The following is a 26,326-nucleotide window of genomic DNA, read 5'->3' as shown; positions in this document are numbered from 1 at the left end:
ATGTGTCTTTAAATTGTTAGTGGGGTTTTTCCCACATTTTGGCAGCCCTTGCAGTCACAGCATGGGCATTATCACTATAGGAAACCCCCTCCTTTATAATGGGAACATTTTTTTTACTGAGACCCTCCTCTATGTCTTTTCCAAGGGGTATTGGGTTGCGTCCAAATTTTTGGCAGCCCTTGCAGTCACTGCATACGCAATAACAGTATAGGAGACCCACTCGTTAATAATGGGAACAACAAAGCATAGCCGGCTGATGGCTCTCTAACAATAGCGATGGCCCTATAAAAATAGGCTTTTTGATTTTCAGAGTCCCTCCATCATAAATTAAACAGGATGAGTCTGATGATGTGTCACACACCACATGGCCAGATAAGGTTGTAAAATGTTAAAATGACATTTCCCAGTGAATGCATTTGTCTTGGTTGAAAGCAATGCAAAAGTGCAAAAATGCATCAAAAACGCTACATGTGAACATAGCCCAAGGTGTGGAGGAGCATTTTTGTTTTTATATATTTATTTTGCCTTATATACAAGTCATTACCCTAGAAAGGATGTTCCTTAACATATTTCACAGGAAAATCCATTTTGGTTTCGCTTTTGTATGTTTTATTGTGAGTCCGTAAAAGTGGCGTAATGCCTCTGACAATATTGTTGACAGCATTGACCTGGGACAACTCCTATAAATAAGACATAAGAACTATGGTACCATAAAATATAATATTTATATTTTATGGTACCATAGTTCTTATGTCTTATTTATAGGAGTTGATTTAATATGGTGGACATATGAACACTGCAATTCTCCCTCTCTTTTTGATATTGTTTTCAGCATTGACCTGGGAGTCAGAAATGCTTCCAGGGGTTTTCCCCATGCTGTTCCCATGTCATTTGAGCACTGTTCCCATCGATTTGGGCAATTTTTAGGCTCTCTGCAGACCGCCGGGGGGAGCCGCCGGAAAAATGCTCGAGTTTCCCATAGACTTACATTGGGCTCATTACTCGGACCGAGCACTCGAGCATTTCAATTTGCTCGACTCAAACAACGAGTACCTGAGCATTTTAGTGTTCGCTCATCACTATTCAGGATATTGTCATTACTAGGTAAGATTAAGTAAGAAAAGTAAGAAAAGTACCGTAAATAATTCAATTCCGATATCCTGTATGAGTGCATGCCTAGTCTTATTGTATATCACATAAAGCCTTCCTCATATTTACAGGTTACATTATACCTTCTCAGTATTTCTACTATTTACTATTTGTACTAGTATTAATGTGTCTGACAATAATATAGTGACTCAACAGGGAAATATTTTACTCCTTTTGCAAAGATTATAAACCTTTTATTATATGAAAGATTTGCATATTGGAGATGAGTGAATTTATTCAAGTGGAAATGAATTGTTCTTGAATTTTACAAAAATCTTCATTATGGAGAATGCGTTCTTTTTGTAATTCACTCTGCATGAATTCAGCACACTGGCGACCAGAGTGAACACCAAGCCGGGATTTCCGGTCACTGCCTCCGGAGATCACTACACATGTGTACTGAACTCTGGGGTCTGGAACGGTGGCTGGGGAATCACAGACAGGGAGGAATAGGCCTATTGAAAAATTCAGCCCCTGTGCACCGAAATCTAATTAGTAGCGAAAACTTCAAATAGTAATTAATGAACAACAATATGGATTTCTTCCCCAAAGGTATCAATGTAATCTGTATTACAGCTCCATTACAGTCATTTCTTTACATTACATTCCAAAATCAAGCTGATGGGTTCTCTTTAAAGGGAACCTGTCACCACAAAAAAATTCTATTAATCTGCAGATAAAGGAGTTAATCTGCAGATTAATAGTGTTTTTAACCTGCCCTGCGCCTGCACTTAGCCGAAGACTGCGGTGAGAAAATGAACTGTACTCCCTCCGGTAGAGTTCCGGTTTCAGTCATGTGGGCGGTGGCGGCGAGTATACAGAGCGGCTGGTGTAACCGCGCCAGCGGCCTTGACTGACAGTCGGCCCCAATGCAGAGCCAGTGTCAGTCAGGACTGGGGGCTCGGTTACACCGGCCGCTCTGTACACTCTGAGCGGTGACTGAACCCGCGCTGTCCCCGTGACTGAAACCAGAACACTGCTGGGGGAATAAAGTTAATTTTTTCCCCACAGCCTTCGGCTAAATGCAGACGCCGGGCAGGTTAGTAACACTGTTAACCTGCATATTAACCCTATATCTGCAGATTAATAGCATTTTTGATGACAGGTCCTGTTTAACTGTGCATTATGTTAACGCAGACTGAAGTAGTAGAATTGAGGATGAGCTCATGTATGATTTTGGTACAAAAATAAATAAATGAAGTGGATGGATGATGGATCTCATCACAGTGTGCAGTATAATGTATTACACAGCTAGTGAAGCTGATATTCCTAGAGTAGATTGTCAGTGCTCAGGTATGACGACATTTTTTCATGACCAGCTGGAGCCTAACAAAATAGAACATCATATCTAGGAATAAAGTCTGAGTGTTACATATCCTCAGTGCCATAAATAATACTAATAATCGTTCATTATTCTCTACAAGACTTTATAGTCCCTAATAACAGTCACAACAAAACATAGTGTCCTACGAGTGAAGTATGATAGAAGTTGCTCTAATAGCCCTAAAAAAGAAAATGGCTTATAAAAGCAAACAAAAAAAATAGAAGACAACATAAAGAAATCAACAGAATTCATAAAATAAGCCAGTAACTCTGCAAGTTACATTAAAAGAAAACGCAAGACCAAGTAATAACATCTCTGGTCTGATAGTGTAAGAAGAGTCATTGAACTGAATTTAGATGGCAATTACACCAAGAAAAAACTAAGCTTACACCATAACATATACTGTAGATATAAAGATATATTACAGACAAATTGCTATTTTGACACAATACTCAAAAAGAGACAGATAAATGTGAAATTCAGATTTGCAGCAACCGGAAGTATGGAATAGATACAGGCAGCTGAATGTTGTCCAGGGGGAGGGGAAGAGGCAATTTAGGCCTATGGGATTTCCAACCACCGATCCTTGTGTTCTACCCTGAATCAAGCCGCTACAGTGGCTATGTTATAGAGAACAATGGAGTGCTCTACCAAGACAAGTATTGCCGTATATGGATAAATTAAAAAAGATGTCTGTCGCCCAACCAAATGTTTATGGGGGCTTTTACCCTCCCTATCATCTGATGATGTAAATATCAATATGAGAGAGCTTCCAAATTCTGTAATTACCTAATCTCTACCTAAAGCCTTGCAGACACTATTCATGCCAAATTTTTGGGTTCCTTGACTCATCACACATTAGGAAAGTGCAGAGCAATTCTGGCTGCTGCTAGATCTATTGAAGCTATTTAATTCCAAGGAGTAATCATTTCCTAATGGCAGGAATGGCCAGGTAGGTTTCCCCATAATGCCCTGCAGCTATCACATTATATGGTCTAGTGTAGCAAATCAGAAAGGCCCATCACAGCCAGTATAAAATAAAAGGGCCGGACAAGCAGCACCATTTCTGGCTTATGCAGTTTAGGGATAGGACGTTAAGAATACAGCCAATTACACATAGGAACAGAAAGAAGCCAAAATTGTATTGTGTTGTGCTACTGCACTAATGAAACACAGTAGAAGTGGAAGTAGTAGTTTGTCTCTGAACAATAAAGGTTCAAGTGAGATAGGGAGTTGCTGTAGCTGCATACTGTGACTGTGAATTCATTGATCTGTGATATACTGCAATAAGAGCCCAGTATATTAAAGGGGTATTCCCATCTCCAAGGTCCTATCCCAATATGTAGTAGGTATAATATTAATAATAATAATAATAATAGAAAATACCTCTAATTAGAAATGTAGTATAGTTTTTCTGATTCGCTATGTCTCTTTCCTCATGTGCAGGCATTGCAGGACCTTAGGTATCCATGGTTATGACCACTGATATAGTGACAGTTAGTTAGCTAGTTGCCAGTGGTTGTAACCGTGGATATCTAAGGTCCTGCAATGCCTGTACATGGGGAAAGAGACATAGCAAATCAGAAAAACTATACTACATTTCTAATTGGAGGTATTTGCTAATATTATTATTACACCTACTACATATTGGGATAGAACCTCGGAGATGGGAATACCCCTTTAATAACAGCATTTTCTTGATCTTCATACACTGCACTTGCAAACAAGAAGGGCAGTTTAATACCCTGGGTCCTAATTCTGCTAGTAAACAAGAATCTTGAAACCTAATGTTGTGAATCACAGGCAGGGAAGCCCTAATTTTCTTTTTTTTAATTGAAATTACAAATATCAACAATCCAGAAATTTAAAATCAACTATATACCTCAAAAATTGTGCATGTTCTTGTTGTTGTTGTAGTAGTCTAATATTATATACATACCATCCTAATACACTGGCCTGCTGGAAGTGCGTACTTTTGCAACATGAAACTAACAAGTTTTTCTTGTCATGTTTTTTTTTTTTTTAAAGAACCAAGGTGAACTTTTAATCTTTCTTTATATAATGGATACATTTACATTTTTTTTAATGCCTGTTTTATTAGTCCAATTTATCAATCATATATCTCACGAGCATACTGCATGCTTTTGCCGTATCTTTATTTCCTACTTTGCAATGTTGCATTTTGGGTTGCATTACATTTTGTACAAAGGAAGAAGATAACTTAAATAAAAATTAATGAATAAAAAAAAAGATGAAGATTTTACAACTGTTTTAATAGTCGAATTTAACAACTGTATGCACCGGAACAATACTGATGGCTGGTGCTGCAGATTACTTTCCAGGTATTTCCAGCTACCTATTAACATAATATTTCTTAGATACGAAAGCAGGGCTGGCGTCAGCACCTGGCACACGCAGGCAACTTCCCCAGCAGCTGTGCTGTTTGATGGACGTCACTTTACCAGACATGGCCGTGCGCAGCTCGCTGTGCGGCTGTGTCTGTTAGTCATGACATGTAATCCCCATATTAAAAATATTTCTAATGTGTCTATGTGTGCATGTATGATATGAATATCTGTATATATCAGTGTGTATGACAGTGTATATATATTTATGTCTGCTTTATGTGTTTTTATGAATTTGTCTTCAAATATGTACGTATGCCTGTATGTGTACGTATCTGTGTATATGTTTGTGTATGTGCGTCTCTGCGTACTGTATGCATGTGTGCGCATGTCTGCGTACCGTGTATACATGTCGGCATACTGTGCATGTGTGAATGTCTGCATACTGTGCGTGTGTGCATGTCTGTGTACTGTGCGTGTGTGCATGTATGTGTGCACGTATATGTGCATATCTGTGTACACTGTGCATGTCTGCGTACTGTATGTGTGCATGTCTGCATACTGTGTGTGCATGTGAGCAGGTCTGCGTGTGTGCGCATGTCTGCGTACCGTGCATATGACGTGCCCCCTGGGCCGTGGGGTACTCGGTGCCGGGCCGGTCGTTGCTAGGGGAGATGTCACAGTGGCGGTGACCCGGTCCATGACCCAGGGCGGTCAATCAAAAGGGGATTATTTACAGAGGAATTAATAAAGTTTTATATACAGTTTGTGACGCCACCTGTGTTATGCGGCTATGTGGAGCCGCCGCTGCGGTGCAGAACCTCTGGAGCTGATGTTAGTGCAGCAGGGTTGGTTCAGCTCTCCACAGGCAGAGCTTAGCTCCAGGGCAGTGTAGAGCTATGGTAGATGTTGTGGGTGATGCTGGGCGTTGTAGTGCAGGGGTGATGGCGCAGATAATAATCACAGAGACAGTGGGGTGCAGTCTTCAGGGTCTTTACTCAGGGTTGTTGCAGTCCAAGTTACAGGTACCAGTGTAACTTCCCTCGTCGTGCTGCGCTTACTCAGGGAGGGGTTCAGTCAACCCTCAGATATCTCCGGACTACTTAGCGGGACCCCCTTCTGTGTGTTCTCTCTCTCTGGCCGTCTCCCTGCACCTCATACCTAGTGTCCCAATCCGGCACCCGCGGGCCTTGTCGGGCGACGTCTGTTCCGTCCCCTGGGTCCTCTATGGCTACCTTCTTGGTGAGACTGATATGGACTGTTGGCTGCAGGACTTGAAATACTGCAGCCTCCGGTTTCTAGTTGAGACCTAAAGTCCTCCGCTAGTTGAGGGACCGATCCCCTTTGTGTGGCCTGACCCCTCCACCTCCTGGTAGATTCAGGCGTACGGGTGGCTTCCAGCACTGCCCGTACCCCTGGGGTCCCTTTTTCGTTCCTGGAGCCCTTCCTGCTCCTCTCTCCTTCAGTCCTGGGTCTCTCCTCAGGCCCTCCTCCTGAGCAGAGCGCCTACAGAGCTCCTGCTCCAACACTTCTCCTCCTCTGTCTGATCTCTCTGACTGACTGACTGACCTAAACAAGATGGCTTCTCTATTTATACTTTCCTTCATGTGCTCCCCTAAGCTACTTTCTCCACCCACACCCACTACATAGTTCTACCCCTCAGCTAGGGACCAGGGACTGTGCTCTCCCTTAGGAGCAATCTCGCCCTGCCCCCACTGGTGTGGAATGTGTTGGATGCAGGTGTTAGGGTCCCGAGCTGTACTCCTTCCTTACCTGAGAGTGAGATACCACACCTCTGGGTGAGATGCAGTACCTCTGTGGCGACCGAACCCTCAGGGGCGTCACACATACGTGTCTGTATACTGTATGTGTGTGCATGTCTGCATACTGTGCGTGTGTGCATGTCTGCATACTGTGCATTTGTGTATGTCTGCGTACTGTGCATGTGTGCATGTCTGTGTACTGTGCATGTGTGCATGTCTGCATACTGTGTGTGTGTGCATGTCTGCGTACTGTGTGTGTGTGCATGTCTGCGTACTGTGTGTGTGTGCATGTCTGCGTACTGTGTGTGTGTGCATGTCTGCGTACTGTGTGTGTGTGCATGTCTGCGTACTGTGTGTGTGCATGTCTGTGTACTGTGTGTGTGCATGTATGCGTAGTGTATGTGCATGTCTGCATACTGTTTGTGTGTGCATGTCTGTGTACTGTATGTGTGTGCATGTCTGCGTACTGTATGTGTGTGCATGTCTGCATACTGTATAAGTGTGCTGTGCATGTCTGCCTATGTAAAGGATGAGGGGGCAGGCTGGGCCCTGTGTTTTATACCTATATTTCTCCGTCGTATCTGTGCATCATGAATCGTGGTATGTGTTAAAGGGGCCCACTGAGACTCTTTTGCCCGGGGCCAACAAAAACCTGGAGCCGGCCCTGTATGAAAGTTACATTCTTTTTGCAAAGTGGAGATCAATTTAAAAAAAAAGAGCTTAAAGTTTACAGTTGTTTTAGCAATCAAATTTAACAACTATTAGCAACAGTGCTGCTGCCTTCTGTGCAAATTAATTACCGTTTGTCAGGAGAAGAGCCGAGGAATCGCAAAGATATCCCACCGCTGCCACCAATTTTTCAGGAAAACCCAGCCGAGGAATCCAGCAGACATTATGCAATTGACTGGCGATTGATGGATGAGGTCACAGTTACTTTCGCTACTGGGCCGGATATTGGGCACCTGACAGTGAACGTATACAATATACACCTCCAGCTCATGGAATATAGGTATACGCCGGTACGGTCACTGCCAAGCCCCACACTGACCCAAGAGAACAAACAAGCTGTCAAAACCAATAGTTTACACAGGCCAAATGGACACAAGTAGCGTATGGCTTCAGGGATGTGGTTTGTAGTGCAAGAGAAACTAAGCTATTAAATTTCATATATTTAATCCGAAAAGTAAGCAGTGTTCATAAAAATATACAAAAGATATTACAAAAGGGGACAAAACAATATAGCATATGCAATTACATAAAATAAAATGGGATAACAAAAGAAAAGTACTAAACCTGTGTTTTGGAAATGGAACAGATCTTAATGGAGGGAAGCTCTTCTTTTAGGAAAATGATATAGAACTATAGAAGACCAAGATCCCATCCTACCTCATCCCAAACATTACTACAGTCTTCATCCCAACCATAACCTATCTCTTCAACCTGTCACTAACGATTGGTGTCTTCCCCTCTTACTTCAAACATGCCTCAATCACACCCATCCTCAAAAAGCCCTCCCTTGACCCATCCTCTGTGCCTAGCTGTAACATCCCTGGCGGCGTGCTTGCATAGTGCACCACCTCCCACTATGCAAGACCGCAGTCTTACCTGTCAGTCCAGCCTACAAACCTTGCTCCAGTTCATGCTGTGTGCATGTCCCTTGACTGACTGCTTAGGGCGGCGGCCCGGTTTCTTCCTGATTCTTATAGCTGCTGTGGGCGCACCCCTAATGCGTCTCCAGCCTATTGCTGTGAGTCACTGGATATTTAAACTCCCTCCACCCAGAAGGAGGTGCCTGAGCAACACCTTCACTCAGTTAGTCCTTGCTACTGAATTGCCAGGTCCTGTCCTGTTTCTAGTCTGTTTCCGCCATTCTGGGGGCTGCATACCCAGACTTGTTATCTCTGACTTCTAGTCTGTTTCTGCCATTCTGGGGGCTGTATACCCAGGCCTGTTACCTGTGACTTCTAGTCTGTTTCCGCCACTCTGGGGGCTGTATTCCCAGGCTCGTTCTTGTATCTCATTGCAGTAGCAGTTCCTGTCTGAACTGTATTCTAGCCTGTTACCTGTTTGTCTCTATGTCCGTACCTTCCCTTTTCCTGCAGTATCTGAACCTGCACCTAACTCCAACTCATTGTCTCTGTACTTCTGTTTGTGAGTTTTGTGTCCACTCGCTACTTCATAGTAAGTACCTTGTGTGTATCTGGTTCTTCTTGTCCTTTTTCCCTTCCTCCGTATCTTCCTCCTGTGTTCTAGCCATCTTCCTGCATTTTCCTGTCTGTTCCATGTGAACAGAGCCCTGTCCTCTCTGCCTTGTCCACCGCACCTGCGGTTTCGCTCCGCTCTGTCTTGCCCACCGCTCCGGCGGTTTCTCTCCGCTCTGACTTGTCCACCGCTCCGGCGGCTTCCCTCTGCTCTGCCTTACCCACCGCTCCGGCGGTTTCTCTCTGCTCTGCCTTGCCCACTGCTCCGGCGGCTTCCCTCTGCTCTGCCTTACCCACCGCTCCGGTGGCTTCCCTCTGCTCTGCCTTACCCACCGCTCTGGCGGTTTCTCTCTGCTCTGCCTTGCTCACCGCACCAGCGATTTCTCTCTGCTCTGCCTTGCCCACCGCTCCGGCGGCTTCTCTCTGCTCTGCCTTGCCCACCGCTCCGGCGGTTCCTCTCTGCTCTGCCTTGTCCACCGCACCTGCGGTTTATCTCTGCTCTGCCTTGTCCACTGCTCCAGTGGTTCCGCTCTGCTCTGCCTTGCCCACCGCACCTGTGGTTTTCGCACCGCTCTGCTTGCTCACCGCACCAGCAGTTCCTCACTGCTCTGCCTTGTCCTCCGCTCCAGTGGTTTCGCTTTACTCTGCTTGTCTACCGCATCTGCGGCTCTGTACCTGTCTCCCAGTCTGTACTGGACCCTATCCAGCCTGCGCTCCAACCTACCAGTATCTCCCTGTCTGCACTCCAGCCGTGCTTGCCAGTATCTCCCTGACTACATAACAGCCGTGCTTGCCAGTATCTCCCTGTCTGCATACCAGCCGTGCTTGCCAGTGTCCACCTGTCTGCATACCAGCCGTGCTTGCCAGTGCCCACCTGTCTGCATACCAGCCGTGCTTGCCAGTGCCCACCTGTCCGCATACCAGCCATACTTGCCAGTACCCACCTGTCCGCATACCAGCCGTACGTGCCAATACCCACCTGCCTGTATGCCAGTGTAACCTGCCTGTTCCTGCATTCCCCGGTGTGGGTCAACAACTGTGACCGGAGCCTGACCTGGAGTCGCACCTGGTCCCTCTGCTCGGTTCCTACTTGGTCCACGGAGTTGACTAAGCCGCCGTGCGACCTTGGTCGGATCGGGTTGATACTTAGTTACGCCCCTCCAGGCACTCCTCGGTTTATGGTACAGTGGGATCACTAATCACGCTCACGCCAGTCAGTCCAGGCGCGAGCGTAACACTAGCTATCACCCCATATCACTTCTCTCCTATGCCTCAAAACTACTGGAACAACACGTCCATATTGAACCATCTTGTCCATCTTGAACTGCCCTCTCACATCTCCTCCTGATCCCTCTTTGACCACTTACAATCTGGCTTCCGACTGCATCATTCCATTGAAACTGCCCTGACTAAGGTCACCAATGACCTCCTAACTGCCAAATCCAAGCGACACACTCCTCTGCCTTCGACACAGTGGACCAGTCCCTCTTACTATAGATTCTCTCATCTCTTGGCTAGAGATGAGCGTTGTTCTACTCGAACTGTTCGCCAATCTCAAATTCGAGCTGTTTTGGGCGGTGTTCGAGCCGGTCGGCGAACACGAACAATTTGAGAAAAATTCGGCTGTTCAAGGTTATGTTCGATAACTGTTCGTGCACCAAAATCATAACTGGATTTTTTCTCAGTAATGATGAAAATTAATGTTAATACGCAGTTTGAGTGTACAGCGGGGCGGGGGGAGGGGCAGGGGATGGATCTCTGCAGGAACAATGAAGATCTCCATTTTTTTTTCTCTTTCCCGCATTTGCAGTGGGGAGGTGCAATCTGTCAGCCTATCAGCAGCGCACACACGGAGCGAAGTGCTTTTTTTCACACAAGCAAGGGCATGTGTGATTGGCAGTGTATGTCACATGTCCTTGCCCTATAAGACCAAGCCATTTTCCCCGTCGCCACCATTTTCTCACTGCTGCAGCTGCGTGTTAGACGGCACCGCTGTTGCTGTGTGCGCTATACCTTGTTAATTTCAAGCCAATTTTCGCACAAATATACAGATAGCTTGGGAGTAGGGAATAGTTGTGATTGCAGTCCTTTTAAGGACTAGGTTACAGCATTTCCTACGACTTTTATCAGGCAGGTCTGTGCTCTTAAATAGATAGATTGTGGGAGTAAAGACTAATTGTAATTGGAGTCCTTTTCAGGACTAGGTTACATCAGTTCCTATCAGTTTTTGCCAGGCAGGTCTGTGCCAGTGCTGTGCAAGTTTTTTTCACAGCATTTGGCTGAATCTAGCAAAGCTAATCCTTTTTGGCCTATTGCAGAGTGTGTTAGTCAGTGGAGTAGCCTATCTGTGTTGCAAGATATACCACCTGTGTATAGAATACCAATTTTTTTACTGCACCTAGTGAAGTAAAATCTTTTGGGCATAGCATCATTCTATTAGTCCATCTATACTGACCTCCATCAGGTTGCAAACTGAATATAATTTTTTCTGCATCTAGCTCTGAAAAAATATTTGGGCCTCTAGCGGTGTGTGGGACTTGGTCTATTAGTCCATCTATACTGACCTCCATCAGGTTGCAAATTAAAAATAATTTTTTTCTGCATCTAGCTCTGAAAAAATATTTGGGCTTCTAGCAGTGTGTGGGACTTGGTCTATTAGTCCATCTATACTGACCTCCATCAGGTTGCAAATTAAAAATAATTTTTTTCTGCATCTAGCTCTGAAAAAATATTTGGGCTTCTAGCAGTGTGTGGGACTTGGTCTATTAGTCCATCTATACTGACCTCCATCAGGTTGCAAATTAAAAATAATTTTTTTCTTCATTTATCTCTGAAAAAATATTTGGGCTTCTAGCAGCGTGTGGGACTTGTTCTATTAGTCCATCTATACTGACCTCCATCAGGTTGCAAATTAAAAATAATTTTTTTCTGCATCTAGCTCTGAAAAAATATTTGGGCTTCTAGCAGTGTGTGGGACTTGGTCTATTAGTCCATCTATACTGACCTCCATCAGGTTGCAAATTAAAAATAATTTTTTTCTTCATTTAGCTCTGAAAAAATATTTGGGCTTCTAGCAGTGTGTGGGACTTGTTCTATTAGTCCTTCTATACTGACGTCCAGCAGGTTGCAAATTGAATATAATTTTTTTCTGCATCTAGCTCTGAAAAAATATTTGGGCTTCTAGCGGTGTGTGGGACTTGGTCTATTAGTCCATCTATACTGACCTCCATCAGGTTGCAAATTAAAAATAATTTTTTTCTGCATCTAGCTCTGAAAAAATATTTGGGCTTCTAGCAGTGTGTGGGACTTGGTCTATTAGTCCATCTATACTGACCTCCATCAGGTTGCAAATTGAATAAAAAAAATTTCTGCATCTAGCTCTGAAAAAATATTTGGGCTTCTAGCGGTGTGTGGGACTTGGTCTATTAGTCCATCTATACTGACCTCCATCAGGTTGCAAATTAAAAATAATTTTTTTCTGCATCTAGCTCTGAAAAAATATTTGGGCTTCTAGCAGTGTGTGGGACTTGGTCTATTAGTCCATCTATACTGACCTCCATCAGGTTGCAAATTAAAAATAATTTTTTTCTGCATCTAGCTCTGAAAAAATATTTGGGCTTCTAGCAGTGTGTGGGACTTGGTCTATTAGTCCATCTATACTGACCTCCATCAGGTTGCAAATTAAAAATAATTTTTTTCTGCATCTAGCTCTGAAAAAATATTTGGGCTTCTAGCAGTGTGTGGGACTTGGTCTATTAGTCCATCTATACTGACCTCCATCAGGTTGCAAATTAAAAATAATTTTTTTCTGCATCTAGCTCTGAAAAAATATTTGGGCTTCTAGCAGTGTGTGGGACTTGGTCTATTAGTCCATCTATACTGACCTCCATCAGGTTGCAAATTGAATAAAAAAATTTTCTGCATCTAGCTCTGAAAAAATATTTGGGCTTCTAGCGGTGTGTGGGACTTGGTCTATTAGTCCATCTATACTGACCTCCATCAGGTTGCAAATTAAAAATAATTTTTTTCTGCATCTAGCTCTGAAAAAATATTTGGGCTTCTAGCAGTGTGTGGGACTTGGTCTATTAGTCCATCTATACTGACCTCCATCAGGTTGCAAATTGAATAAAAAAAATTTCTGCATCTAGCTCTGAAAAAATATTTGGGCTTCTAGCGGTGTGTGGGACTTGGTCTATTAGTCCATCTATACTGACCTCCATCAGGTTGCAAATTGAATAAAAAAATTTTCTGCATCTAGCTCTGAAAAAATATTTGGGCTTCTAGCGGTGTGTGGGACTTGGTCTATTAGTCCATCTATACTGACCTCCATCAGGTTGCAAATTAAAAATAATTTTTTTCTGCATCTAACCCAGCCAATAGTTTTGGCCTAATACCACAGTTTGGCCACTCAGCTCTGCTCGGTTACCATCCATTGTTTTTTTGTGCAAACAACTCCAGAGTTGTGAATTAGTTAACCACCAAAATGAGTGGAAAAAGGCCTGCTGCTGGTGGAAAGGGGAATAGGCGTGTTGGGAAGGGGAAAAAAGGTTGTGTCCGTGGGGTAGGTGCAGAAGAAAGACCATCTTCCAGCCAAACTAAAATGTCTACTTCTTTTAGCGGACAATGTGATAAGATCCCTTTCTTACGGCCACGCCAATCGCTACAAATTCCAGATGAGGCACAAAAACAGCAGGTGCTTCAACGGATATCAAGTGCTCCTTTAAGTGGGCTCTCCTCCACATCAACTTCAACATCACAAATACTCCAGTCCTCAAAGGTGTCACCCAAATCGCACTTGCTTCCTCACAACTCCCAAATCTCCAGCTGCCCGTCTGAGTATGAGGTAGAACAGATGGTTGAGTCTGCAGAGCTGTTTACTCATACTATAGCCTGGGAATCAGAGGTCGACTCCAGCGCTTCTGTGAATCCAGACGAGGAAATGATCTGCACTGATGCCCAGAATCTTTATGAGTCGGATCCAGGACCAGACGCAGAAGGTTCTGACCATAATGTAGACCCTCATTCCCAAACTGTAACTCCTGTTGGTGGACACAATGAGGAAGACGATGATAAGACTCAAATACCTGATTGGAGCGACAACTTTAGTTTTTTGTCAGGGCAGGAACAGGTTGGCTCTGAGGACGACGGGTGTGATAACGCACAGGGTGATGATGATGAGGTCGGAGATCCCACTTACTGTCAACCCACAGTCAGCCAAGAGATGAGGTCAGCAGAGGAGGTGGAGGAAGATGCTAGTGACGACGAGGTCAGGTTGCGCCTTCCTGGACAGAGACGTAGTACTGGAAGCACGTCAACAACTGCATCCTCAAACACAACTCTGCCTCTCACCACAAGTCGTGGTGGCTCTTCAGGTCGCATGGGTGCTAAGCCTTGCATAGCCTGGGCATTTTTTCAGATCGATAAAGATGACCCAACTCGTGTTATCTGTAACATTTGTCAGCAAAAGCTAAGTAGAGGCCAAAAAATACATAGTTTGAGTACTTCATGCATGAACCGGCACATGGACATGAAGCATAAGTTGCAGTGGGAAGCTCAGTGTGCTACAATGCGGTCTAGCCGGCCGGGCCAACCACCGTCTGCCATATCTTGTGCATCCGCGGCCTCTTCATCCTCTGTGACTGGGGGGACAGCAGTCACACCTGTTTTGGGGCGCAGACCTGCCACCTCTTTACCCGCAACAGCCAGCGTGATTGGCAGGTCATCATTTTCTTTGGAGGTGGTAACACCAGCTGGTCTTGAGCGCTGTCCGACATCGATAGCACCACCTTTGGATCAAGGCAACCTAACATGTCCGCCTGCATCTTCCTCACAGACCGGCAGTTTGCCGGGGACACCCTTATCAACCCCGTCTAAGCACAATAGCCAGCCCTCGGTCCCTCAGATGTGGACAAGTAAAAGACCATTTCCTCCTAGCCATGAGAAAGCTAAGAGGTTGAATTTCACCATCTGCAAGCTCTTGGCTACAGAAATGCTGCCTTTCCGCCTGGTGGACACAGAGGATTTTCGAGACCTTATGTCCGTCGCAGTGCCCCAGTACCAGATGCCCAGTCGGCACTACTTCTCAAAGAAAGGTGTGCCTGCGCTCCACCAGCATGTCGCACACAACATCACCGCTTCTTTGAGAAACTCTGTGTGTGACAGGGTGCATTTCACCACAGACACTTGGACGAGTAGGCATGGACAGGGGCGTTACATGTCGCTGACTGGGCACTGGGTAACTATGGTGACAGCAGGACAAGGGGCTGCTGTCCAAGTCTTGCCGTCCCCACGAGTTGTGCGTCAATCCTCTTTATGTCATTTTTCCTCCACTGCTTCTGCCTCCTCAACCTCCTCTCGGTCTTCCACCTGCACCCAAAGCCTGTCTGGTCATGCCACAAGCTTTCTAACTGCGCAGAAGGGATCCTGCACACCTCCTTACTATGCTGGCAGTAGGGCTCAACGTCATCAGGCGGTTTTTACATTGAAATGTCTGGGAAATGTGAGTCACACAGCTGAGGAGTTGTGGTCAGCTCTGGAGAACCAATTTCATGAATGGTTGTCTCCACTGGACCTGAAACCAGGGAAGGCCGTGTGCGACAATGCTGCAAACCTGGGTGCGGCCCTTCGCCGGGGCAATGTCACACACGTGCCTTGTATGGCTCACGTGTTGAACCTGGTTGTCCAGCAATTTTTAGCCCACTATCCCAGACTAGATGGCCTTCTGCAGAGGGCACGGTCGCTGTGTGCTCACTTCCGCCGTTCGCATCCCGCAGCTCAGCGACTTACATCTCTACAGAAGTCGTTGGGCCTGCCACTTCACCGGCTAAAATGCGATGTGCCTACCCGGTGGAATTCAACTCTGCACATGTTGCAGCGACTGTGGCAGCACCGACAAGCCCTGGTGCAATACGTTCTGACGTATAGCCTGGGCCAACGAGATTCAGAGGTGGGGCAAATCACGCTGGAGGAGTGGTCTCAGATCAGGGACCTATGCACCCTTCTGCACAGTTTTGAAATGGCGACGAAGATGTTTAGTGCTGACGATGCCATTATCAGCATGACTATTCCGGTGATTTACATGCTGGAGCACATGTTAAACAGAATTCGGAGTCAGGTGGTGGCACAAGAGGAGGTGGAGGAAGTAGAGGAGGAGGAGTTGTATGCGGAAGGGCTAACATCTGCAAGGTCCAGACGGTCGGCAGCACCAAGGCGGCAGGCATGTGAGGGTGGGGGAGATGGTTTAACCAGGGCGCATGGTAGCAGCCAAACTAGTGAGGAAGGTGCAGGAGCCCAGGAAGAAGTGGAGCACGAACTGATGGAAGACTCATCAGATGAGGGAGACCTTGATCACATTTCTGTTGTGCGAGGTTGGGGGGAGAGGACAGAGGAAGGAAGCATGATTGTTACCTCGTCACCAACACAACAGGGACTTGGTGCTCCTGGATGCGCAACACACATGAGTGCCTTCTTGCTGCACTACCTGCAACATGACCCTCGAATTGTGAGAATTAGAAATAATCCTGACTACTGGGTTGCCACACTGTTAGATCCCCGGTACAAAAGTAAATTTGCAGAAATTATTCCTGCCATAGAAAGGGATGCACGCATGCAGGAGTATCAGCAGAGACTGTTGCAGAATCTTACATGTGCTTTTCCACAAAATACCAGTGGTGCACGTAGTGAATCTCACAGTTCCAACTTGCCAACCGTGGGACCGTCAAGTGTTCAGCACTCAAACCGTAACAGAACCACAGTATCTGCTGGTAACATCAATTTTGCGGAATCATTTCACCACTTTTTTAGCCCATCCTTTGCAAGGCCACAGGAGACAAGAAGTCTGACACATAGTCAACGCCTAGAGACGATGGTACAGGAGTATCTCCAAGTAAACATTGAAGCCACGACTGTGTCACTGGACCCTTGCTCTTTTTGGGCTTCCAATCTGGATAAATGGCCGGAGCTAGCCACTTACGCCTTGGAGATCTTGTCATGCCCCGCAGCCAGCGTTCTGTCTGAACGTGTGTTCAGCGCTGCTGGTGGTGTGCTGACAGATAAGCGCACGCGGCTCTCCACTGATAATGTAGACAGACTCACGTTCATAAAGATGAACAAATCATGGATCCGAAACGACTTTTCTACCCCTGTGTCATCCTGGGGAGAGTAAAAGCTTGATGATTGGTTAAAATCACCCTACCAACCGTTTTAAGCTTTCAAATTACTAATCATGTTTATCTGTATCTTGACTGGAAAATAATTTGGGCTTTGTAGCAGTGTGCAGCACTGATCCTATTAGGCCATCTATAATAAGCTTCACCAGATTTAAAATTAAAAATAATTTTTAGCTGCATCTAGCCCGGAAAATAATTTTGGGGCTCCGAGATGCGCAAGACACATAAGTGCCTTCTTGCTGCACTACCTGCAGCATGACCCTCATATTGTCAGAATTCGAAGTAATCATGACTACTGGGTTGCCACACTCTTAGATCCCCCAAACTTTTCGATCAACCTTTTCATTTTAATAAAGACCAAAAAAATGGTCATTTTTGAAATTATAAGCATTAGCAGGTTGTTAGAAACTGAAATCAAACAGTTTTCAACTCAAAACTTTATTCTAGGTGATGTTACATTTTCACATAGGACCCCTTGTTCGAAAGGAGCTTCTGAACTCTCTCGTCCATTGAATTTGTCAGGTTTTGGATGGTTTCTGCTTCAATTGTTTTGCATGAGGACAGAATACCCTCCCAGAGCTGTTGCTTAGATGTGAACTGCCTCCCGCCATCATAGACACTCCTTTTAATGATGCTCCAAAGGTTCTGAATGGGGTAGAGGTCAGGGGAGCATGGGGGTCACACCATAAGTTTGTCCCCTTTTATGCCCATATCAGCCAGAGATGCAGATGTTTTATGTGCAGCATGAGATGGTGCATTATCATGCAGAAAAATGATCTTGCTGTGAAATACACGGTTCTTCTTCTTGAACCATGGCAGGAAGTGCTGTTTGAGAAAATCCACATACATTATGGAGTTCATCTTTAGCGCCTTCAGGGATCCTAAAGGGGCCGACAATCTCTCTCCCCATGATTCCAGCCCAAAACATTACTCCACCTCCTCCTTGTTGGCGCTGTAGCCGTGTTTGCGTGGGGTGTCCATCAACCAGCCATCCTCCACTCCATTCATCTGGACCATCGAGCGCTGCACGGCACTCATCCGTGAACAAAACAGTTTTGAAATCAGTCTTCATGTAATGTTTGGCCCACTGGAGCCGTTTCTGCTTGTGTGAAGTGGATAGAGGAGGTCGACAGGATGGCGTATGCACAGCTGCAAACCTCTGAAGGACCCTGCATCTTGTTGTTCGGGGGACGTTGGAGGCACAAGCAGCTTCAAAAACTTGTCTGCTGCTATGACAAGGCTTTTTTGCCGCTGCTCTTTCAACCTGACGTAATTGCCTGTAGGAAAGAGTCCTCAATTTGCCCTTATCAGCACGCACACGTGTGTACTGTGAATCAGCTACATACTTCTTGATTGCCAAGACACTTCATCCTGATCATCGCACAATGTTGATTGTAGTCATGCCTTGACCTAAACACTCCACAATTTGTTGCTTCTCAGCAGCCGACACATCCTTTTTCTTTCCCATTTTGGCAGAAAATGTAGGCTGCTTAATAATGTGAGAGAGCCTTCTTAAGTAGTCTTGCCTTTATTGGACACACCTGCCAAACTAATTAGCACAGGTGTCTGCAATTGCTTACAGTGATATAAAGAACCCTGACACACATCACCATCAATGAGTTTAACTGACAAACAAACAAATTCTTCCCTTATCACTCCTAAACACTTTTTGCATAATAATTTGGAACGCGGTGTACATGTGCTTTTCCACAAAACACCAGTGGTTCACGTAGTGAATCTTACAGTTCTAACTTGCCAACCGTGGTCTGTATGGAATTGTTCAATAAAGGGCCCAAAATTAAGATAACATAGATGGGAGAGGTCTCTATGAATAGGAATTCCTAAGTATTTGATACCCTGTGAGGGCCAGGCAAAGGGAAAGTTGGACTGGATGGAATCCTATATGGATTTAGGGAGGGAGACATCGAGGGCCTCAGACTTCGCTGCATTGATTTTAAAATTTTACCATGTAACAAAGTGATCTATTTCAGCCATAACAGCAGGGATGGATATATGTGATTGAGTGATATATACTAGGACATCATCAGCAAATAGAGAGCACTTGTACTCGGTGCCTCCCACCTCAATCCACCTAATATTGGGGTTATGGCGAATTGATGAGAGCAGGTGCTCCGTCACTAGGATGTATAAGAGAGGGGACAGAGGACATCCCTGCCTTGTCCCATTGGTAATTGTGAAAGGTGATGAAAATGTTCTGACGCACCCCCTGGGCCTTGGGACACCCGGAGCCGGACCCTTTTTGGTGGATGCTGGTGGTTGTAGTCTTTGTGGCGGCGATCCGGTTCCGTGGCTCAGGGCGGTCAAACCAGTGGCGGAACTATTTATGTGGTTTTGATGTTTAAATGTCCGACTACGCCACCCGTGGATTGCGGTCAGAGTGAACCGCCGCTACAGGGCAGACCGCTAAGGCTGGTGTTGTGGGTGCAGCAGAGCGTAGCATAACTCCCCACGGGAGGAGTATAGCCTCAGGGCAGTGTATGCGGAGGATGGGGGTGATGGTGCAGGGCAGCAGCAGTAACGACACGGAGTCAGTGATGCAGTTCAGGGCCTTTACTCACAGTTCTTATTATCCAGACCACGTCTGCAGGTAACGGCTGCCCACGTCGTACTGTGCTCACCAGGTGAGGGGCTCAGACAACTCCCAGATAACTTTGGAGCGCTTCACAGGACCCCCTTTGTGTGTCCTTTGTCTGGCCTTTCTTACCAACACTTCTGTCCGGCTGCCTCGGGCCTCCTCTTGGTAAACTTGGCGCCAGTTTCCCTGACCCTATGTGGTGCCTTCCTAGCGGGTGGAGCAAGGGGCTGCGCCACATAAAATGTCAGAGCCTCCGGTTTCTAGCTGAGGGTCGTTTCCTGCCTCCACTAGTTCGGGGACTGGTCTCCCCCTTTGGCCTGACCCCTCCACGCAGGTGGATTCGGGCGTGCGGTGGCGACTCGCCCGTCCGCACCCCTGGGATCCCTTCATTCCTCGTTCCTGGAGCCTTCTCCGCTCCTCTTCCTTCCTTCTCCCTCTTGCAGGCCTGGGCCTCTGTTACTAGGCCCGCCTCCGGAGCAGAGCTCATGCAGAGCCCCTGCTCCCTGCCACTTCTGCTCAGACTTCTCTGCACTGAACTAAGATGGTGCCCACCTTTTATACTCCCTTCTCAATGCACCCAGGAACTGCTTCCTCCCTGCTCCTGCACTGCAGGGTTCCCCTTCCTCAGTGTTCCCTCCCCCCACTCCAGCCAGGGACAGGGACTGTCGTGCCCATCTCAGGGGCATATTGGTCGCCCTGCCCCACGGCAATGTGGTGTAATGCATGCAGGTGTCGGGTCCTGATCCACACTCCATCCTTATCTGAGAGTGAGATATCACACCTCTGGGTGAGGTGCAATACGTCTGTAGCAACCGAGCCCTCGGTGCTACAGTTCCATTTATCTTCAGCCTAGGTGACGTATTGCGATACAGGGCCGTGATTTTGGCTATAAAAGGGTCCCCTAGACCCCTACCCCAAGCTTTTTAAGATAATCATATATGGCGTGCCAGGAGACTCTATGGAATGCTTTCTCAGCATCCAACGAGAGTATCTACTTACAAATTTTTAACTGCATCTAGCCCAGGAAATACTTTGTGCCTAGTAGCAGTGTCTGCTAGTCAGCGGATTATCCCGGCTGTTAAGCAAGCTACACCACCTGTAGTTTGGACACTTAATTTTTTCAAAGGAAATGCTTCGGGACCACGGGATACTTAGTGAAGAGCATCAGGAGGCACCCCAAGGCATAGGGGCTGGGACTGGCACTAGGATGCCTTGCGGTGGACAGCCGAGCTCGATCCTTATAAAAGCTTTTTAACTGCAGCAGCTTTAGTGGACGCTACTGGAGCTGGAATTACGCGGCTGCTGGCATGAGACTTGCCCTCCAATAGATCCTTGTAAATGGATTTAAAGTGTATTCATTCAAATTAGAGGGACAATTTAAATTAAAAAGCTTAGAGCTGCCTCCACCACAGGGGGGCTCTCTCGACCCACCAGCGGACAGGCACCAGTATTGGGAGAGGGGGGCTGGCCGTCAGGGTTCACCGCGGCTCTGGCACAAACCCGGCGACACGGAGGTGGCACGGGCAGGAGCGGACTGGCCGTCTCGGCTTCTCACTTTTTGGATTTTAGAAGGGCATGACATGCCTATATCTGTGTCTCCCCCTCCTTTTACTCCTCCACCTCTTTTCTTTTCGCATGACTATATGTACTTGTCACTTTTCCATGTGTTAGTTGTGTCTTCTGAGCAGTTTGTCAGCTTTTGGACACCTTTGAAGGTGTTTTCTATGTGTTTCTATGTGTTTTTGTTTGCCTGCCATTGGTTTTAACGGTGTTCGAAGGTGTTCGACGAACAGTTCGACGAACTGTTCGGCGAACACACGGGTGTTCGACGAACCGAACCGAACTCGAACACTACGGGGGTGGCTCAACACTACTCTTGGCATCACTGACTTGGCCCTATCTTGAATCTCTTCATACATAACAGACTGGACATGCAGCATCTCCCACTCACACACCCCTCATCTTGCCCCCTGCATGCCCTTATCATCTCCCACCTCGACTACTGCAGCCTCCTGCTTTGTGGCCTCTCCTCTAACACTCTTGCACCCCTCCAATCTATCCTAAACTCTACTGACCGACTAATCCACCTGTCCCTCCACTATGCCCTGGCCTGTTTATTTTCTCTGACAATCCCTTCACTGGCTCCCCATTGCCCAGAGACCCCAGTTCAAAACCCTAACTATGACATACAAATCCATCCACATCTATGACCTAGTCTCCCGGTACTTACCTGCATTCAACCTCCGATCCTCGCAATATCTCCTTCTCTACTCCCATCTTAACTCCTCTTCCCACAATCACATACAAAAATGTTTCCTGTGCAACCCCCTACTCTTGAACTCTCTATCTTATCATAGTAAATTCTTGTCTACTGCGGAAACTTTCCAAAGCAACCTGAAGACCTACCTCTTCCAACAAGCCTACAATTAACAGCAACTCTTGTTCAACCATATCGCTGCACGACCACCTCTACCCTTGCCTACTGTATTCACACCCATCCTTTGTAGACTGTAAGCCCTCACAGGCAGGGTCCTCTCTCCTCCTGTACCACTCAGTGACTTGTATTGTTCAAGATTATTGTACTTGTTTTTTATTATGTTAACCCCTTTTCACATGTAAAGAGCCATGGAATAAATGGCACTATAATAATATATAATAGTAATAATTCCTCCAAAAAGTGATCATATATTGGCTGACGGTTTTTGTAGATTGACATATATTGAAAAAAAGAGGGCCCAATAATGACACCTGTGGTACCCCACTATTAACTATGACCTAATTTGAGCACATTCCATTAATAACCACCCTTTGTTTCCTATCACTGAGCCAACTGTTAACCCAGTCATGCATATTTTCCCCTAGTTCTGCTACTCTCATTTTATGTACCAATCTTTTGTATCAACAGGAAGGCTGAAAAGATTCCCATAAGATGCTATGGCATCTTTTTGAACTTTTTGCTAGCATTTCTAATTGAAAAAAACACTAGCGGTTTCTTACAAGTTGAATGAAGTTAAAAAAGATACCCCAAAAAATGCAGGAAAAACTGTAAAAAAAAGCAGTCAAAAACATAAAAAAAAGCACTCAGGAAACTAAGCAAAAATACTGTGAAAAAGATGCTGGAAAAAATGTCAGCATTTCCTGATGTGTCTTGAAAAACTTAATGGGTTTGCCTGCCTGAAAAGATGCCATGTGCACATACCCTAACATTACCTACAAATATTGTCTAAATTTTCTCCATCCTGATATAAGGGGCTGAACATGGGAAGGGTTTATGCATTGTTATTGACTGCTTTGGGCTATAGTACTGCTGCAACATGCAGTGGTGGGTAAACACTGAATACAGTGCTATCAAATTGCATTTTTACATACATTCTGCAATAAAATATATCATGAAAATAGATATATTGAAGCAAATATTGTGCAAGGTATTTGCACACAGCAACCATAAACTACAAAATACACTCAGAAAAAGCAACAAATTAGGAGACTAATGGAATAAGCCCCCTACCCTTCCACAAAAGACATTACCTTTGATACCACACATAATCATTATTTATGTCTGAAGCAATCCACTAACTACTGCAATGTAATATATTTGCTGTTTTGCCATTTAAAAACATATATATATTCATTTATAAAACATTCCCATTGTACATAAACATTAATTACTAGAACCTGGACAAATCCCCTCTTATATTGCCCATAAACTGGTGATTTTCTTATCTGAAATGACAGATTTGACATCTTTTTATGTAACATGAAAGATGAAAGATTGTGTTAGACACAGTGAAATACTGTGAAATACTGAGTGTAACATGCCCAAATATTCTAATATGCATACAATAAAGTTGTTCAAATTGTTTCTGCCAAGACAGAAGCCCGGATCACAAATCCAGGCAGAGATTGATAAGTGAGAATGACTCAATACTTCATTATCCCAAGACTAACGAGAAGGACAAGACATTCAGTGGTACGTCATGAAATGATAATGAAATGTCACAAATGCAGAGCAGATGAAATCCAGAAGATGTGACTTCTATATCTTTAATACATGTTAACCTCTGCAACTTCTCATATTACTCTTTACATTTCCTACGTCTAGGTACATATGCTTTCTTCATCACTGTGGTTAACATAGGCCCTCAAATTGTTACGGTCAGATAGACATGCTAAAGAACACATTTCATACAACCTTTATCTAAGGCTTCTAGAAATCGGAGCACCAGCATTATAACCAAGTCAAAGTTTATAATGTAAATTATACTGAAATTTATATTAAAAAAGGAAGTCAACACAGAATTAACTTAATCCTCAATTAGCTTCAACTATTGGTCCAGCACATGTAGGATAATCTCAAGATTCCGTCCAATTATTTCAGTCTTTGGGTTGTTAGACACAGCTGTCATCGGAAGGAAAACTTCTTAACTCTGTAGACAACACCTGCTGTTTGTTCAGCGTACGAGCGCTGCTCTTAGGACACATGTATCTGCGGTGCTCTCCTAACAAATTAGATAATAGTATAAAAACGTGAGTCCTTGTGTTGTATGATATTTTAAGGTATAAATGGCATAGACCAGCACTGAGTGTGAAATTTTGCAGTTAAACATTTGCCCCCAACAGGACTTTCAAGCTACCAGACTGAAAATGTTTACCCCAGCAAACCTTTCAGAAACATGGCACATGCTGCAAAAACATTTTTATGCGTGCTCTGCTTTTCCTGGAAAATCCAATACTAAACCACAAGAATCATCATCCAGGCATCATTTAAAGGAGGTCATCAATAATTTTGCATTTTTTCCCCATTTTTTAGGACTGTATATTTAGTCATTCTTATTGTTGGACAATGTTGTAAGCACATTTTCTGTAGGGCAGGTGGAGACCATAGAGGTAATTACAAGTCCTCTATTCTTACTGATATTGTCCGTCACAATTGACTAGCAATGAGATGATTTGGAACAGTTCTAAGTGCTGAGCCTCCTAATTCTCTGCTCTCTAAATATAGTCTGAAGTATCATCTTAATAGAGTGAGGAGGTAAAGCTGATAATGTGAAACTAATATATAATATGTCTGTCATATCCAGAATGAAAATTCTTTCCATTACTATTTATGTGGAGTAATATCAATCCGCAGCTAATTTCCTGTAATATCTTCCATTCAAGGGGGATTTAAAAAAAAAAAAACAGGTAAAATAAATACACAACATTAACTTAAATGCATACTAGTACAGGATATATTAATAATGATGACATCTTCCTGGACACTGATTGTGTGAGAGAAGGAACTAGTATAATCATAGCATGGATATAGCTCCTCACAAACAAGAACATTTGTAAAGTTCTATCACCCCTTTAAATACACATCTCACAAGGATTATATTATTCACAATGACAACATCCTAAAAATAATAATACATAATATTGAACAAGCTACATAGTTCACTCTAGCAAATAAGAATAATTTTAGGAAAGGTAGGGGCCTTGTGATCGCCCCCTGGAAGGTCCTCAAATCAGTAACTGAAATATGGCATAGACCCTAATATTACACTATTGCTTATACATTGCTCTTTATACTACTGCAAAGATCATAAAGACAATATGGTGCAATTCACAACTTCTATCTGGGTGACCCTAAGACAAATATAGAAGAAATCATTACTCTACCTCTTTATAAAGATCCAAATTTAGGCTCAGTGCAGATTAGAATCCTCAAATCCTAGGATCTTAGGGGACAGTAGCAGCTATAGGTCCTACAAAGCAGACAGAGGAGACAGCAAAGAGAGGGACTATTTAGATCCCTGGAACTCTTTGGAGCTTGGGCCTCCCCCTTTTCCCAAATACCTAGAGTGTGATAGGGACAGCTGACTGGACACAAGTCATGGCTATAAATATCCAAAACAGCTTTGGTCTTGGGGGAGGGAGAGAAGATAGTTTGACAGGACTTGCTGTGAGATAGGTTTAGCAGAGCCATGCTTGCAAAGATGGTGGACTGAAAAAACAACACTGTTATTAGTATTAGTTTCCTTTAAAGAGCCATCATTGATACAAGCATTATTTCAGAGGAATACTAACCTTAAACAATAACATTCTATTCCTGCATTCACTGTATTACTCTAATACACAAATATACATATATATATATACTGTATATATATTTATAAAATGTACACTACCGCTCAAAAGTTTGGGGTCACCCAGACAATTTTGTGTTTTCCATGAAAACTCATACTTTTATTTATCAAATGAGTTGCAAAATGATTAGAAAATATAGTCCAGACATTGACAAGGCTAGAAATAATGATTTTTATTAGAAAGAATAATTTTCTCCTTCAAACTTTGCTTTTGTCAAAGAATGCCCCCTTTGCAGCAATTCCAGCATTGCAGACCTTTGGCATTCTAGCTGTTAATTTGCTGAGGTAATCTTGAGAAATTTCACCCCATGCTTCCTGAAGCCCCTCCCACAAGTTGGATTGGCTTGATGGGTACTTTTTGTGCACCATACGGTCAAGCTGCTCCCACAACAGCTCAATGGGGTTGAGATCTGGTGACTGCGCTGACCACTCCATTACAGATAGAATACCAGCTGCCTGCTTCTTCCCTAAATAGTTCATGCATAATTTGGAGGTGTGCTTTGGGTCATTGTCCTGTTGTAGGATGAAATTGGCTCCAATCAAGCGCTGTCCACCGGGTATGGCATGGCATTGCAAAATGGAGTGATAGCCTTCCTTATTCAAAATCCCATTTACCTTGTACAAATCTCCCACTTTACCAGCACCAAAGCAA

General features: G+C 44.6%; 1 protein-coding gene across 3 annotated transcripts in view; it reads right to left on the bottom strand.

Moving 5' to 3' along the window:
• Positions 1–25,362, bottom strand: part of MYO18B (myosin XVIIIB) — a 1,187,635-nt gene extending 1,162,273 nt beyond the window's left edge. For 2 of the 3 annotated variants that reach the window (XM_073672938.1, XM_073672946.1), the window contains exon 1: positions 25,208–25,362. The gene's annotated coding sequence lies outside the window, so the exon portion shown is untranslated. The remainder of the gene's footprint in view (positions 1–25,207) is intronic. The other variant, XM_073672953.1, reaches the window with a different exon arrangement.
• Between the last annotated feature and the right edge of the window lie 964 nt (positions 25,363–26,326).

The sequence above is a fragment of the Phyllobates terribilis genome, unplaced genomic scaffold (genome assembly GCF_046119375.1).
Source record: "Phyllobates terribilis strain yellow unplaced genomic scaffold, ASM4611937v1 Scaffold_1__5_contigs__length_1240528914, whole genome shotgun sequence".
Classification (NCBI taxonomy): domain Eukaryota; kingdom Metazoa; phylum Chordata; class Amphibia; order Anura; family Dendrobatidae; genus Phyllobates; species Phyllobates terribilis.
Note: the sequence above shows the minus strand (reverse complement) of the source record. Positions and strands in the feature narration are given on the sequence as shown.